Source organism: Panthera pardus, unplaced genomic scaffold (assembly GCF_024362965.1).
Source record: "Panthera pardus isolate Hobbes unplaced genomic scaffold, ASM2436296v1 HiC_scaffold_16, whole genome shotgun sequence".
NCBI classification, from domain to species: Eukaryota; Metazoa; Chordata; class Mammalia; order Carnivora; family Felidae; genus Panthera; species Panthera pardus.
This window is the reverse complement of record NW_026526721.1, coordinates 7,268,000-7,282,755: the sequence shown is the minus strand read 5'-3', so window position 1 is coordinate 7,282,755 and position 14,756 is coordinate 7,268,000. Positions and strand designations below refer to the sequence as shown.

At 49.3% G+C, this 14,756-nt stretch overlaps 1 protein-coding gene across 2 annotated transcripts in view; it reads left to right on the top strand.

Annotated features, from left to right (window-relative positions):
- Window positions 1–14,756, top strand: part of KCNJ15 (potassium inwardly rectifying channel subfamily J member 15) — a 77,431-nt gene that overhangs the window by 25,526 nt on the left and 37,149 nt on the right. The window contains exon 2 of one of the 2 annotated variants that reach the window (XM_053903076.1): window positions 7,388–7,580. The exons of the other annotated variant lie outside the window; for it this stretch is intronic. The gene's annotated coding sequence lies outside the window, so the exon portion shown is untranslated. The remainder of the gene's footprint in view (window positions 1–7,387; window positions 7,581–14,756) is intronic. 2 annotated transcript variants of the gene reach the window in all.

Sequence of the window (14,756 nt, the reverse complement as noted above, 5' to 3'; positions counted from 1 at the left end):
ATCCCACTGGTTGCGATGACCTGGAAATGGGAACTCTGCCCTGTGGATGTTGCTTCCCTGCTTCCCAGCCCACACTGTCAACACTGAAAAGCAGACACTACCGTCTACCTTTCATTGATGGGACTCGCCACCATTCACCTAGCCAGAGTGGATGTCAGGTGAACCGGAAACAAATTGTGCGTATTTAGCATGAGATATAAGGTGGCACCAACACTAGCTAAAACAACGAAGTCCGACTTGAAAAAGGCAGGGGGAAACGATCACCATTGGGCTCGCGTCAGTGGTGCTTCGTACGTCACCGACACCCGAGCCGTGCTGCGGGTGGGGACCTGGAATCAACAACTAGCTCCAGCAGAGGTTTAAAGGAAGGTGTCCACCCCCCATGAAGAGTGGTGATCATTTCCTGTGTCTAACTTTTTAAGCCTACATTTTCCCGCTTGACAACATTGTATCATACAAATGCCCTAGCAAAGGTCTGTTTGGCGCTAAAAAATTAGGATAGCCTGCCTATGCTAACACTTTGATTTCCAAATTAAGTTTTGAAAATTTAGTACTAGTCCAGGGGCTGTGTCCTACGGGATGGTTTAAAAACCAATAGATGAAATCAAGTTCAAGAACAGATGACCTTGTAAGTAATTCAGTGAGGGCCGTTCACCCGTTCTGTGCAAGAGATCATCCTTCACAGTGTTCAGGTGTAACTGGCCTTGTGACAAAAGTTGGGCGAGCTTACCTGCGAGGCCAGCTTTTCTATTAGGTTTATAGAAATACCGTTACTTCACCTTACCTACTCTTTCAGTTGGTAGCCCCTAGGCCTTGAGTAGTTGGCTTGTTTAGCTCCTTTTCAGAATTTGCTGCTGTTGATAATTTCGAAAATTCTCTCAGGTCCTTCATGGAACACAAAACAGCCACACTCCTCACCCTAAATGATGCCCTCAAACTTGGCGTGTTGGATCATGATTGTTTTCAACAGAAGAGGCCCAAACATGTATTTATCTGTTTCCCCATCGGTCTCAACCTCAATCAAGAAAAAAAAAAAAAATGGAGTGGCTTGTGAGTTCTGGGTTGAGGCAAGCTGGCGGCAAGAAGTTAATGCAACAGGGATCTTGTTTGGACCATACGCCATGTTATGGGAAGGAGGAGCAAAGAGAGAGAGAACGCTAGAACTGGTCACAATCCTTGAAAGGCAACACGATACTGTTCTGAGAGACCCCTGTGGTCTACAGAGATGTTGAACGTATTGTCAACGATCAGTCACTGAAACTCCAAAAGCGAAGGGCGAGCTCTGGGGATGTGGGCTGGTGCCTGCTTCCACATTGAGTTCGATGCCTGGGGACGCCATTTTGTTTCTAGCCTGATCTGGTGTAGTATCCACCGGGAGAGCCTCCTCCGAAGGCTTGAGCCTTTGGAGAAATTAGTCTTATTGTTCTATTAACACTTTATCAGCTTCAAGCTCCAAGCCCATCCGGCAAATCTGGGGAGAGAATGAGTCCAATAGCGTGTCCTCGTGTCCTGACAGCCTCACACTGAGACCCACAGCTCTTTTTACACCAATTCGAGCTTTGACATGGGTTTCTGCCATTCGAATAAATTATATGGGTACAAACGTGTAAAAGTAGGGACTAACATAGTACAGCTCAGGGTATGAGAAGCTACAATGGGATGCTGGTGTAGATCCTGGGTTTCAAGCTCTGCGGACGCTGTGAAGGAAACTCTCCGGTCTTTGGAGTCTAACTCAAAATATCAAGAAACTGGACAGAATGACCTGTAGGCTCCCTCGAGCTATGACTAAGCCTTGCTGATTCTTCTCCTTGCTTCCTTTCTGGGACGTAACCATCAGTAAGTGATTCCCTCTCCCTCAGAGCCACTCCAGGGAGAGGTGTCCGGTGGGAGAGGCAGGACGGCAAAAGTGGGAGATGAGGTGTTTACACGAACGGGATGGCTTGGAGAGCTGGCGAGATGCCCTGATAAAATGGCGTTCTTGGGGGTTTGGGGCAAGCTCACTTCTGCTTGGTGACTGGAATGTCTAAATGAAAGGCAGAAATGATAGAGAACAAATATGAGCTTTGATCTCTTCGTTACAAAGTTAATATTCATAAAGTATAAACATTAATAAATAAAAATGTGGTCTTTATTTTTTTTTTAAGTTTATTTATTTTGAGAGAGGGGAAGTGGGGGAAGGGCAGAGAGGGAGAGAGAGAGAATCCCAAGCAGGCTCTGCGCGGTCAGCACAGAGCCCGATGTGGGGCTCAAACTCATGAATTGCGAGATCATGACCTGAGCTGAAGTCAGATGCTTAACCAATGGAGCCACCCAGGCGCCCCAGCCTCTATGTTCTTCTGGTGTTACTAAGAGAAGGGCACCTTTCAGGCTCTTGAGGTTCATGCTAAGGCCAGTGTGACCTATATACTTTCATACGTAATGAAATACCCTTAATGGTTCTATAGCTGGATCCATTTTTGTTGTTGTGATTCTTGCCATGGAAACAAGATCCCGTAAGGCTCAGGTTAGAGCCACCTTGGCGAGTTGTCCCACAGGTGAGATCGCTTGGCTCTTCCCATGTTCGCCATCATTCGTTCTATTTATTTTTTCTATAATGCCTACAGCCCTTCAGTATCCCTGCCTATGAAAAACTTACCAGTTGAACTCGATCGTCCCCTCCTCTGGAAGCCTACCTTCAAACTCCCAGGGCACAGTCCATTGCCCTTCCTATGGGCTTCTAGAATATTTTGGTCATGTAGCATTTATCACCCAGTTTATACTCAGCTATTTCCCGATCTTGCACTTTCCTCCAGGCCTGGGACCGTGGGGTCGTTGTCACCCAGCAAAGAGAAGACACCCAGTTCAGTTATTAATCAAGTTAAATTGACACGGCCTTAATAGCAAAGTGTTCCATTGGTGCTAGGCCCTGCTGGGTTCTGCCTGGCACTTTGAGGAACTGACCATGTGCGTCTGAAGGGAAGTTCCAAATTTTAGCGCTGACATCCCCAATTTTATTTTGATTGGGAAATTGATGTAGCAGAGGAGGGGGGTGGCGGATGCTGAGGGGGTGAGGGTTCACCGTAAGGGGGGGGCCTGTATCAGTGGAAGGGATCCCTTCCAGCATTCACAGGATGAGCCCATGCCCCTGGTGGCCTGCCCAGATCCTCTCGGACCTCCTTCCCTGCTTCTCGGTGTGAATATTTCATCCCCGTCCACCACCTCCTTAAGGCCACCCTTGGCCACCTCCTGGCAGAGGCAGAAAGCCAGAGCACCGGGGAGGTTGGATGTCCCATCAGCCCTTCTCTTAGTAATAGTGGCCGGGGCGAGAGCAGGAAAGTTCAGATCCCTTCTCTACGATGCTACTTTCACTCCAGAACCCTCTCCAGATTCGGGCCTGAGCCTAAAATTGTCCCTTCCTTAACTTCATCCCTCCCCTGCCTGCCTCCCTTTCTCTCCGTCAGAGCGATTCCAGGAGCACTTGAATCAATCTCAAGTGCATCCTTGTCGCAACACCTGCTTCTAGAAAGCCACTCCCAGACGAGTTCAGCTCTGTGACTTCCTGGGGCAAGCCTCCCATTGACCAGGTCAAAGGCAAGCAGCGCCCCAGCTCTGGTCTGCAGAGTCTTGTGAGGATTGAAACGGACATTCTTCATTCCCCACGGCTCACCTACATTCGGGGGAAGGAGGAGTGTTCTACAGGCCTCCGGGACAGGAGCTGTGGGAGCAAATGAGGCACCCGGCCACATCCTGCTGAGCCTGTGCAGGGACTTGGAGCGGTGGGGTCATAGGCAGCTTCCAGGAAGTTTTAACATAACACTGACATAACACTCCATCAACAGTCCCATATCTGAAGCAACTTAAATAGATCTGCTCAAAGGTAAAAATGTACTTGTTTCCTCTTAAAACACTTAAGGTGTTTGAGAGAATGAAGGTTTTTTTATGTCTCCATTCAAGCCAAGATGAGAATTGGAAGCACGACAGCATTTTCTTTTTTTGGAAATTATTCTTGGGAAATGGCTCTCCTGAAAGACCTAGGTCTTGTGATCTTTTCTGTCCAGTTTTAAGACATCATTTTAGAACTTTGCATAAAAATGCAGACTTTAGATGTGTACTCTACTCAAATTTGACACATGTAAGAGTCTTGCTTTCAATTAATCAGGAAGGAAGGAAGGAAGGAAGGAAGGAGGGAGGGAGGGAAGGAGGGAAGGAAGGAGGGAAGGAAGGAAGGAAGGAAGGAAGGAAGGAAGGAAGGAAAGAAAGAAGGGAGAAAGAAAGATTTACTGAATACTCATTCATGTTTATTTTTTAATTTAAGCTAATAGACTAATAACATTAACCCTCTTCAATTACAAGATGATATGCTATGTGTTTTGAGGAAATCTGATCGTAGATTCCAGATCCTCCTCTTTAGAAGTGGCTTGTAAAGCAGATTTCATTCACTGGATAGGAAAGAGATTGGGTGACACAAAATGTTTTCAGTCAAGATTAATAATTTACCCTGGTTTCCTCACTTAGCATCCGAAATAATTAGCTCATTCGGTTATTAAAACATGCTAAGGAAAGTCTGTCCCCGTGGGACCGAAATCTCATATAGATACTTTTCTAGAACTTTCCTACTCACCTCTCCACACTTGGCCTTGCATTTTTAATGCCTCGCCACCTTTTGTTTACCTACAACCTCAGCACCTAATTGTCTTAACCTCTAAAGTATTTCATGTATTCACACTATTTTGAGCTCCTTCTCTTCTTTCATCACGTTTAAGAGTGTGTGATGAATGAACATGGGCTCTACTTTGTATGGCCCTGCAAGAACGAAAGCCAGAATACTAGACCGTGATTATCATTCATGTAGTGTATGACTACATATTCATGTAGTATATTCAAAGGAATCGACACATGCATATGTATGCCCACAATAGACTAATTTGAGAAAAATGTAGCCTAATGAAAAATGCATGGGCTGAGAGAGAGAACTGTTTTGAGCCTCACCCCCGACCCCCTTCCAGCTCTATGATTCTGAGCAAATCACTTAACCTCTCTGGCTCCCTCGCCCTTCAATGTAGCTAATCGTGCCCTTTTAGCCTGAGTATCAAATTGATAACATCCCTGAAAGAACCTGAGAATAAGTTGAGAATGAGTATTCAAATGTTAGTTTATTAATTAAAGCGGAGACTGGAAATATTCATCAAAAGTAAGAAAATAAGAATTAAATTTCAATTGTAACAAACTGTAGTGTCCGTTTACAAATCTACGTGACAATTGATTATTTTAGGGACTCCGATGTGCCAGGGGCACCCAGCGAACAAGGCTGGTGCGGTTGTGTCTAAATGAAACCAGCGAGAAACGATAAAGAACCAGCACAATTCAGGCAGTGCTCAGGGACATGCAGAGTAAAAGGGAGAACTAGGAAGCCAGTTGGGTTGGGGTCCCATGAGATGAGGGGCCCAGCCCCCCTGAGCAGGTGCCAGTGGGCTGAGTCCTCAATGGGGTCAATTGGGTAAATGCAGATCTGATGGAGAACCTTCCGGGCTGGTAGGACAGCCTGTGCCAATCACCTGAGGTAGGATATAGACAGACCTTGAAGTTGGGTTTCCCCTTTCTTGTTATTCTCCACCTCTGTGTTTACCTGTTTTATTTCTTTTTTAATTTTTTAATGTTTATTTGAGAGAGAGAGAGAGAGCATGAGCGGGGAGGGGTAGAGAGAGAGAGACACACAGAATCGGAAGCAGGCTCCAGGCCCAGAGCCCGACGCGGGGCTCGAACCCACGAACCGTGAGATCATGACCCGAGCTGAAGTGGGATGTTCAACTGACTGAGCCACCCAGGTGCCCCTACCTGTTTTATATGGGGCTTCCTTACGAGCCTCCTATGATGTCCGTCCGATTCTACGATCTGGAGTAAGATCACCAGCTGGAAGGTGTCTGCACCTTCCGTGTTGTCTTCATCCTCTCAAGCCCTGAGCCCCCCGGGGAGCCCAGCATCTTCCCAGAGGGGCCACTGTACTCTCGCGGGCAGAAGAGGAAGCCCTTGCTTCCCGGGAAAGAGAAGGGCAAAAGGGAAGGGTGCACTGTTCCCCCTGGGGAACCGGAAAAAAGGGAATGATTTACGCCAGTCCTTGGAGTCAAGGGAGGGGGTGGGACAAAATAGGGACTTTCAGACATCCCCCCTTAAAAAGGAGAATAACCCCTCACCCCTTCCTGCCCCCATTGAGTTCCGGCTGCCTGAAAAGCCACAGCAGCACCCAGAGTGGAGCCGAGGAGATAATGCACAGCAGCTCGGACCCCAAAAATCAGGGGAGGGGACGTATCATTTGCTTCCAACAAATCATTCAGCATAAAGCAGCCGCAGAGCCCTGAGCCCTCCGAGGTGCCTGCACAGGGTGGGTGTGAGGGTGCCGTCGTCACCTTTGTGACAGACGGCCTTCGCTTCCCTTGGCCTTGCCTCTGGGCCCATGCAGGAGGTCTCACTGGGGCAGGCGCCTGTGGGAAAGTCATCGCCTCGGAGTTTGCTGGGGCCCCTGTGCACTCTGGCCACGGGGAGCCTGGAGACCCGCACAGGCCTTGGACGGGCCTCCCTTGGATGGGCCATGGCCGCAAGAAATGGCTTGGTGGAGGGAGGACTTACCACTGTGCCCCAGAAACAAACTCTGCCTCCATTTCCAGAGACTGAGGCTTCCCCCTTAGCCTTCTGCTTCGAGGACGGAAGTCATAAAGGCACCAGACTCTGCACACAAACGCTGGAAACCAGATTCCAACAGGGAACCTCAACCCCAGCTTCTGCGATCCAGAAGAACCTGATTTTACCCATATCCCTCCAACGTCTTTATGCTTCCTGATCAGAGAACACAGAGGCTGTAGGAAAAATCAACATGGCCGTAAGGGGATCGAGCGGAAAGCACACAGTTTTTCTCGGTGATATTTTGCTTTTATGTATATAGTCACCATGTGAGTCATCGGTACAGGTTCCCTCTGCTTTTCCCAAGAGGCAGGAGTTTCTGTTAACATTCAGCTGCCGTGGGGACAGGGTGAGGAGGAGGGGACAGGAGGTATAGGGGAGCTGGCTAGAAGAGAGCGTCTGGTTATTTATTTATGGTTTATTCAGGCAAAAGGGCCTAAAAACAGGCTTTGAGTGGCCCGAGTGTCCTCAACGGCTAAATGGCCCTTTTCTTGAAAAGGACATCAGCTTTCTCTCCTACAGGTGTTCAGGGACCTCAGGGCTGGTGTCCACTAGAATATTTTGCTGGTCTGTAGGTTTCCTTAAGGCACACTGCTGACATCATGGAGCCCTCTCTCCCTCTCCCTCTCTCTCTCTCCCTCTCTCTCCCTCCCCCCCACCCCCCCCCCCTCCTCCCTCCAGGTCCCTCCTCCCTCCGCTCAATCTCTCCCAATCTCTTTCCTCCTCTCTTCAGTTCCTTCAGGTAAATCCTCCTGAAACTTGTACCAACTAGTTTTTGACTGACAGCGAGCAGCGAGAGACTTTTCTTCACTCTGAGAGAACCAACCCAAACACCGATCTTTCCCAAGGCGACCTGTATCACCAGGACCATTTCTTTGCCAGGCCACCGCCTGCCTTCTAGCCAGGAGCCCGGTGCATCCCCGCAGGTAAGAGGTACGCGCCTCGGTCAATACCGGAGCCCTCAGCCGGCTGCAGGGTTTTCTGGAAAACTTTGCTCCAAGGCAATGAAGGGGGTTGGTGAGTCTCTTAAAACTCACTTAAATCATCCAAAACTTCCTAGCTTATCTGGGGGAGATTTACAAGTGCCGTTTGCATGTGGAAAGCGGGTTTTTACTTAATGATGGGGCAAAAAGGAAAAAAAAAAGCGCTTTATTCCTGCCTGGGAAACCATATCCAGATGTGGTCTTGTTTGCTGTGGGTGTAAGTGATCTAGGTGGAGGGACGGAATGACTCCGGCTTCCCCTTGCTAGTGTTTTCTCTCACGGTATCTGTCGGAGCGGGTTTGGTACTGATTTGCAGGGATGACATAGTTCTTGGGTCGCTCTCTGGCCGTGAGCTTCCTTTGTCCGGGGAGAAGTCAGGGTGGGCTGCCGTAAGGCGAAACCTCACCGGAATGGTTTAAAATCTGTTACCTATCCTCACGAGAGAGAGAGAGAGAGAGAGAGAGAGAGGGAGAGAGAGGGAGAAAGTTACGTAAGTTTTCCACGGTAGGTAAACAATTCTGGCTTCGGAAACATGAGGAACCCTGTTCACGGCCCGGCGGGGGAAGGCGTCTGCCTTAGAACCCGTGTGTGATTTCCTGTGAGTTCACGCTGCTCTCAGCTGAGCAATGTCACTCGGCGTGAAATTTCCACCCGGCTCCCGTGAAACCGGTGTTGTATCTCCTGCCTGCACTTCCGCGTTGCGTCCCCTGGAGGACATGAGAACCTGCCGTCCGAGGAGGTGTTTCTTGACCTCCCAGCTTCTCTGTGTCGCGGGTCGGGAAACTGACCCCACAACGCGATGTTCAACCGGACAGAATTCAAGACCCGAACTGTGTGCCCCGCTCGGTTCACACGTGCGCGGGTTTATTTCTTCCGAGCGGAAAATAGTTTAATCTTTGTTTTGTTTCTTGTGTGTGTGTGTGTGTGTGTGTGTGTGTGTGTTTACCTAAAGGAAGCGTTTTGAAAAAAAAGAAACTGACAAAGGATTGGTCAAGTCCTTTCTTTGAAACCTCAGAACCCCGCTCACACTCACGCACAGTCGACTGCCAACCCCGATCTTACCCTATTGGGTCCTGTCTTTGTAAATGTTTACACAACTGTGTAACGAGCCGCCGTAGCCTGAGGTGACAGATTCTCTCGATTTAAACTTGTCCTAAGGATCCAAAGGAGAGAGTCAAATGCGGCCACCACTCGTGTTCAATTCAAACACCAGCCGCTGGTGGAAAGTATCAGGTCGCTGGCCGTGCAAGTCAGCACTTACCTCATGCAGGGCTCCCTCTTCCGCTCTTCCTTCCCCGGGGGGGGGAGGGTTTATGGTTTGTTTTTGTTTTTGTTTTTGTTTTGAGCAGTTTTCCTTCTTTTCTAGCTGCAAATGTAATCACTGAGCATGCGGGGAGCCACCCAGAGGTAACATGGCAAGTCTCCCCTAAAGGTTGCAAATTAGAAGACTTTAACCAGACCGGGGTCATCCGTATCCCAGAAATGCCAATCCAATAACGGAGCTGACAGGTCTTCACCGAGTTAAATAAACGCATAAATCGTTGGGGGTTTTGCAGGAACAGACTAGGTTGAATGTTGTGATTCTGGAAGCTTAAGGAAAACACACTTTTAAAAAGCCCTCCCACCCTCTTACCACTCCTTCCTCCGCCAGCAGTTGTGGTCATTTTACGGAAAGTGCTGTTTCCCCGATTTCCTCTCATCACACTTCAAGCCAGTGCAGACGGCCCGTGTTTGCAGGGAAGGAGAGCGAGACCCCAGGCTTCCCACGCCAGCGGCCGTGAGAGCCAGTAAAATCGGGTCTGCGGGTTTCTTCACACAGGGCTCAGCACACCCCGGCTCTGCCCTGGCGTGCAGGAGATCTCCAAAGGGCTGCGCTTTCTTGTTTCGGTGTGTGCGTGTGTGCGCGCATGTGTGTGTAATTATATACCTGAAAGACAGCAACACGCTCAGCACAAGAAAACCCACCCATGTGGGGCAGCGACTGCACAGAGGCAAACCTTTTCAGACCTAATCAGTGAACGTCAGACACTCGAAATTGCCTTTCCTGCCGCACCCCCTCCCCGGATAGAGGCACGGAGTCATCCGCTGACTTTCTCGCATGCCTCACGTCAGAGTCCTGAGCTGCTTGTGGACTGTATTTGCCTGCTGGCCGCATCAGAACCTTAGAAGCGACACAAGCAGTCCACAGACAGAGCCGTAAGCATGAGAGGGCACAGACGACTATCCCCTGTTCAAGGCATATAAACCTCCCTAATCATTTCCTGCAGTCTTTAATATATAGGTGATTCAGCTACTGTCTTTTCGCAAGTTTTTTTTAAAATTTTTTTAATGTTACTTTAGAAAGAGAGAGAGACAGAGTGCAAGCAGGAGAGGGGCAGAGAGAGAGAGGGAGACACAGACTCTGAAGCAGGCTCCAGGCCCCGAGCTGTCAGCACAGAGCCCGAGGCGGGGCTCGAACTCACGGACTGTGAGATCATGACCTGAGCCGAAGTCGGACGCTCAGCCGACTGAGCCACCCACGTGCCCCTCCCCACTCCTCCTGCCCGCGGAAATTTTATTAAGCACCTCACACTGGACAAAATCGGGTATCTCCAAATGTGTTTGAATTCGCCCTTCAAGTCAAAGTAGCTCGACTTCAAAAATAATTAGGAAGCTATGGCGAGAGTTAATGTTAGTTTGGATGCTTGCAAAGAAGAAGGTGTTGCGTATTCATGGACAGATTCGAGGGGCATATCAGACTGAGGTTATTATCCATCCTTCGGTTTCCTCTGCCCTTCGCCTCCGTGTCATGGATCCACCTTGGCCGCGGGGCTGTGGGGGCAGCTGGAGAGTGGGGTGCGGCAGCCCTGGGTGGTGGGATAGCCTTGCTCTGTGCCCCTCAAGGATGCAGTGCCCGGGAAGCAGACAGCTCTGACCCAGCACGCCTGGCCCTCTGCTGCCATTCAGGTAGTTTTCCCCCGTCGCTCCTTTTACAGGCAGGTGAAGGGAACCGTGTGGCCAGAAGTGAGCAGTTCTAGAAATGCCAAGCCTTCCCTCAACTAAAGGACAAGAGGACATCCTGCTTCCCCACCTTGACAGGGAGGGTTGAGGGCAGAGAAGGAAGGAAATAATTTATAATCTAAAAAATATGTTCTGGGGGAAAAAAAGTTTTATCTTGTAAGTGTTACTTTGTTGAGATGAAAGGGGGGGAAATGAGCAAAATCCACATTCCTGCGTAAAACAAGGCAAGAAACTGGAATCTGACGAATGTCACAAAATGTTCTGTGGGTTTAATGCAGACAGTGGTGAGGGCTTCTCCACTCAGCAGGGCGCAGCTGGAGTCCACGTGGAAATGCTGACCATATTCCCAGGGCATTTTAGCCCAAAACGCTTCTCCTAAAGAAAGGTCATCAGAGCTCGTGAGGGGTCTGTGTACCTGTGTTCCCTTCAGTGGGCAGGATGCCGTAACAGGTGGAAAGATCGATAAACCCATAGTCAGCACCATCCAATTTGACTCTAGAAGGTCACATACAGCCTGATTCCAGAATACAGTCTGTGGTTCTAGACCTAAAATTCTAGAGCACAAAATGCCAGGTGTTTTAGTCATGATACGGTCATGAACCAGGGATGCCTGATCATGCTCACAGCATCAGACGGGCGGGACACGAGAAGGACAAGGTGTTGATATTTGATACAAAAACACACATGTCCGCAGGAAGCAATTGGCAATTACAGTGGAAAAGCACGTCTGTGCTGCCTGGGGGCTGAGGCCAGGAGGAAATGTTGCAAAGATTTAGCAACAGTTTCGTTTCGTTCTTTCCCACCACTCCGGTGGCTCAAATTCAGAGCAATCTGGATACGTGTTGATCCACAGTAAAAGGAGAAGTAACCAGTTCCTTGGGGGGCGGGGGCTGTGGCGCTGGCCAAGAGCCAGTGTGCCCGCCCTGGCCGCTGACCAACCCCATCAACCCCCAGGGTCTGGGTTCTCAACCTGACCATGCCCCCGGGATCACAGATCAGCATGGGGCCGATGGGGGACACAGGGAACGCCTCTGAGTTGCGATCCAGTTCTCAGGCTGTTTGGAGGACCCAGGTAGTCAGATTTGGGTTTCAATCCACATTGTATTTCAGCTGAAGTTGCTTCCTAGTGTCGGGCTGATGACTATGAAATTCTTGTGTGTTTTCTCGAGTACCGGCACGAGAGGCTCATCGAGGTCATATGGAGCTTGAAGAATGTTCAATGTCGGGGCCCTCTTTAAGGAAAAACGTGACTAGAAAACTAGGTACAAAGGTTCAGCACAAGTGAGGCATCTTGAAGCTAATGTCATTACCTTCAGGATAAATCCACCCTGTCATACATAATAAAGGCCTGATACTTAGTATCTCTGAGGGATCGGTTGCATTCGCTTATGTAAATTTTAACTGCTGGCTGCCCTCTAAGTAACTGGAAAAAGATAAGCGAAAATACCATCGTGCTTACGCATATCTAATGATCGGTGATGTATGGAAAATTGATCCGGGCGATCTGTAGAATGTTCCTCATGTCACTGGCGGGTTGCCGTGAAATGTAGATCCTTGTGCCGTGGCCAAACCTTTAGGCCATAACTAGGCCCAAGGGCAAGCTGCTATCAAAATGCTGCTTTTCCTACAGCAGAGTGTGTGGGCGCTGAGATTCATGCTCACGTCAAAACTCAAAGAATACCATGCTAGTCGTGAGCCTAGGACCTAGCATGATGTTAAAGGCATCAAGAGTGTGCCTGTCGGGGCGCCTGGGTGGCTCGGTCGGTTAAGCGTCTGACTCTTGATTTTGGCTCAGGTCACGATCACACAGTTCGTGAGTTCAAGCCCCGCAGGGGGCTCTGTCCTGACAGCATGAGCCTGCTTGGGATGCTCTCTCTCTACTTCTCTCTCTCTACCGCAACCCCACTCGTGCTCTTGCTTTCCCTTTCTCTCTCTCTCTCTAAATAAATAAATACATAAATAAACTTAAAATTAAAAAAAAAGGTGCTTCTCTTCAAACAGGCTGGGGGGTGTCCCTCCCGAAATGGCCATGAAATGTCCCCGTGTCCGGCAAGGGAAAGCCTCTTCCCTCGGTTTCTGTTAATGCTGTTCCCGGTTCTGCCAGAAGTGAACAGTGCCATTTCTCCGTATGAATGCTTGCAAAACCCATGCCTACCAGGCAGATAACGCTCCCACTCAGCGATGTTTGTGCCTGCAAATGTTGGCACATCCGTATCTTGCTCGATCCTACTCCGCCGTGCCAAAGAATACAAGATCAGCTCCCCAGTTCTGGCTTTCTCACTTCCTGAGGTGCCCTTTATTCCTCCCTTTGGAGAACACGTTGGAAAACTTTATCCTTTGTTTTGAAGCACCTCGACCTTTGACATCATCTGTACTCTTCCTAAAAACGCCCTCCCCACATACCCGCCAGGAACTGAAGGAAATGGACAAGCCTTGGAGCGCCTGGTTCCTTTGTCTAGAATTCTTTAAATGCTAAAGAATGAGGATCTGCCCTGTCTTCTTTGTATCTTCAAAAGTCCATGGAAGGGATCTTTATATAACAAACTGTGAGCGACATGATGCACAGACATATAAGTGCAGGTCACAAACGCCACATGGGTGTGTATGCAGCCCAAACATTAATAATGAAACTGCAGGTGTAGAGAGAGTATTCCAATGCTGACAACATACAGTGGGGCTTTATTTTCGACATCTTGTCTTGTTTCATAAGTTTCAAATCCATCATTTCCACCCGAGGTCCATATTAAAGATGAAACATCCCCTCAAATTGCCCTCTAAACAGTGTCAAAAAAAACCCCAAACAAGTGCCATCATAGGGATGTTGGTCTTAACAACAGTCTTTAACAAAGGAGTTGGGTGTTAGGTCGCATGATTCGATTCTTATCAATACGAATGCGGGGATGATCTGATCAAGAAATGCTCAGGGTTCTGGTTCCTGATACCACAACCCACCTGGCCCCTATGGGCAGAACTGGCTTCTCCCAGGCAGGCCAGAGCTGCAGCAGGAGGTAAGAGGGGGGCAGCGAGGGTGCCACTCCAGCGCCTCCATAACTCGATCTCCTGGGAACTGGGGGAGACCACCTAGACGTTGGCCCTATACTTCCTGGCTCCGGCTTCTGGGGCAAGAGCGGTTCTCCCAGCCCAAAGGCAGGAGGGCGTATCCTGAACCTCAGTCAAGCTAGACAGTAAAGCATCGTCCGTCCTGGGAAGTTCTGTGGCAAGCAGAGTCCTGAAGAGGGTTCCACATAACTCTCGCCCTGCAAAAAGAAGGTTTACGCTTAGATAGGAAGCTACCGCGGTCTGTAGGCCCCCCTTGGAACTCCACAGTCATCGTCAGCATCCTAAAGCTCTGAGAAGTCCTGCGGCAGAGCCAGGCTTTAACTGGGAGTCACGTGTTGTACGACCATGTTGGGCGACAGAACTGCCTCCCACCTCCCGCTTCCTTATAGCTATCGTTCGCTCCTCCAATGAATATGTCATCTGGCCGCACTGGGGCCACCTCTGCAGACTACTGTTGGCATGGGGTGGCAAGGTGTCATTCGCTCCAAGAACATGTTACAGTGTTCGTGTTCTTCCTGGCTCTGAGTTATACCTTCGGGACCTGCGCTATCCCTACAGGTGACTGGCCGGCCTTTGGGACCGGGAACTGGCTACAGATAGTCAGCTCCTAAGAATGTGTTTACTTTTTGCCTCTTTGTTTCTTTATCTCTCTCTCTCTCTCTCTCTCTCTCTCCCCCCATCTTATTCCCTAAGGATTTAAGTGAGTTTCCAAAGACTTTCACAGCCCCTCACGTAAAATGTAACATGACATAAAAAGTAGATGCGCGGGGCGCCTGGGTGGCGCAGTCGGTTAAGCGTCCGACTTCAGCCAGGTCACGATCTCGCGGTCCGTGAGTTCGAGCCCCGCGTCAGGCTCTGGGCTGATGGCTCGGAGCCTGGAGCCTGTTTCCGATTCTGTGTCTCCCTCTCTCTCTGCCCCTCCCCCGTTCATGCTCTGTCTCTCTCTGTCCCAAAAATAAATAAAAAACGTTAAAAAAAAAAATTAAAAAAAAAAAAAGTAGATGCGAAGGGAAAATAGGAGTACGCCTCAAACAGGTAGTTAGAGTAAATCACTTGCTC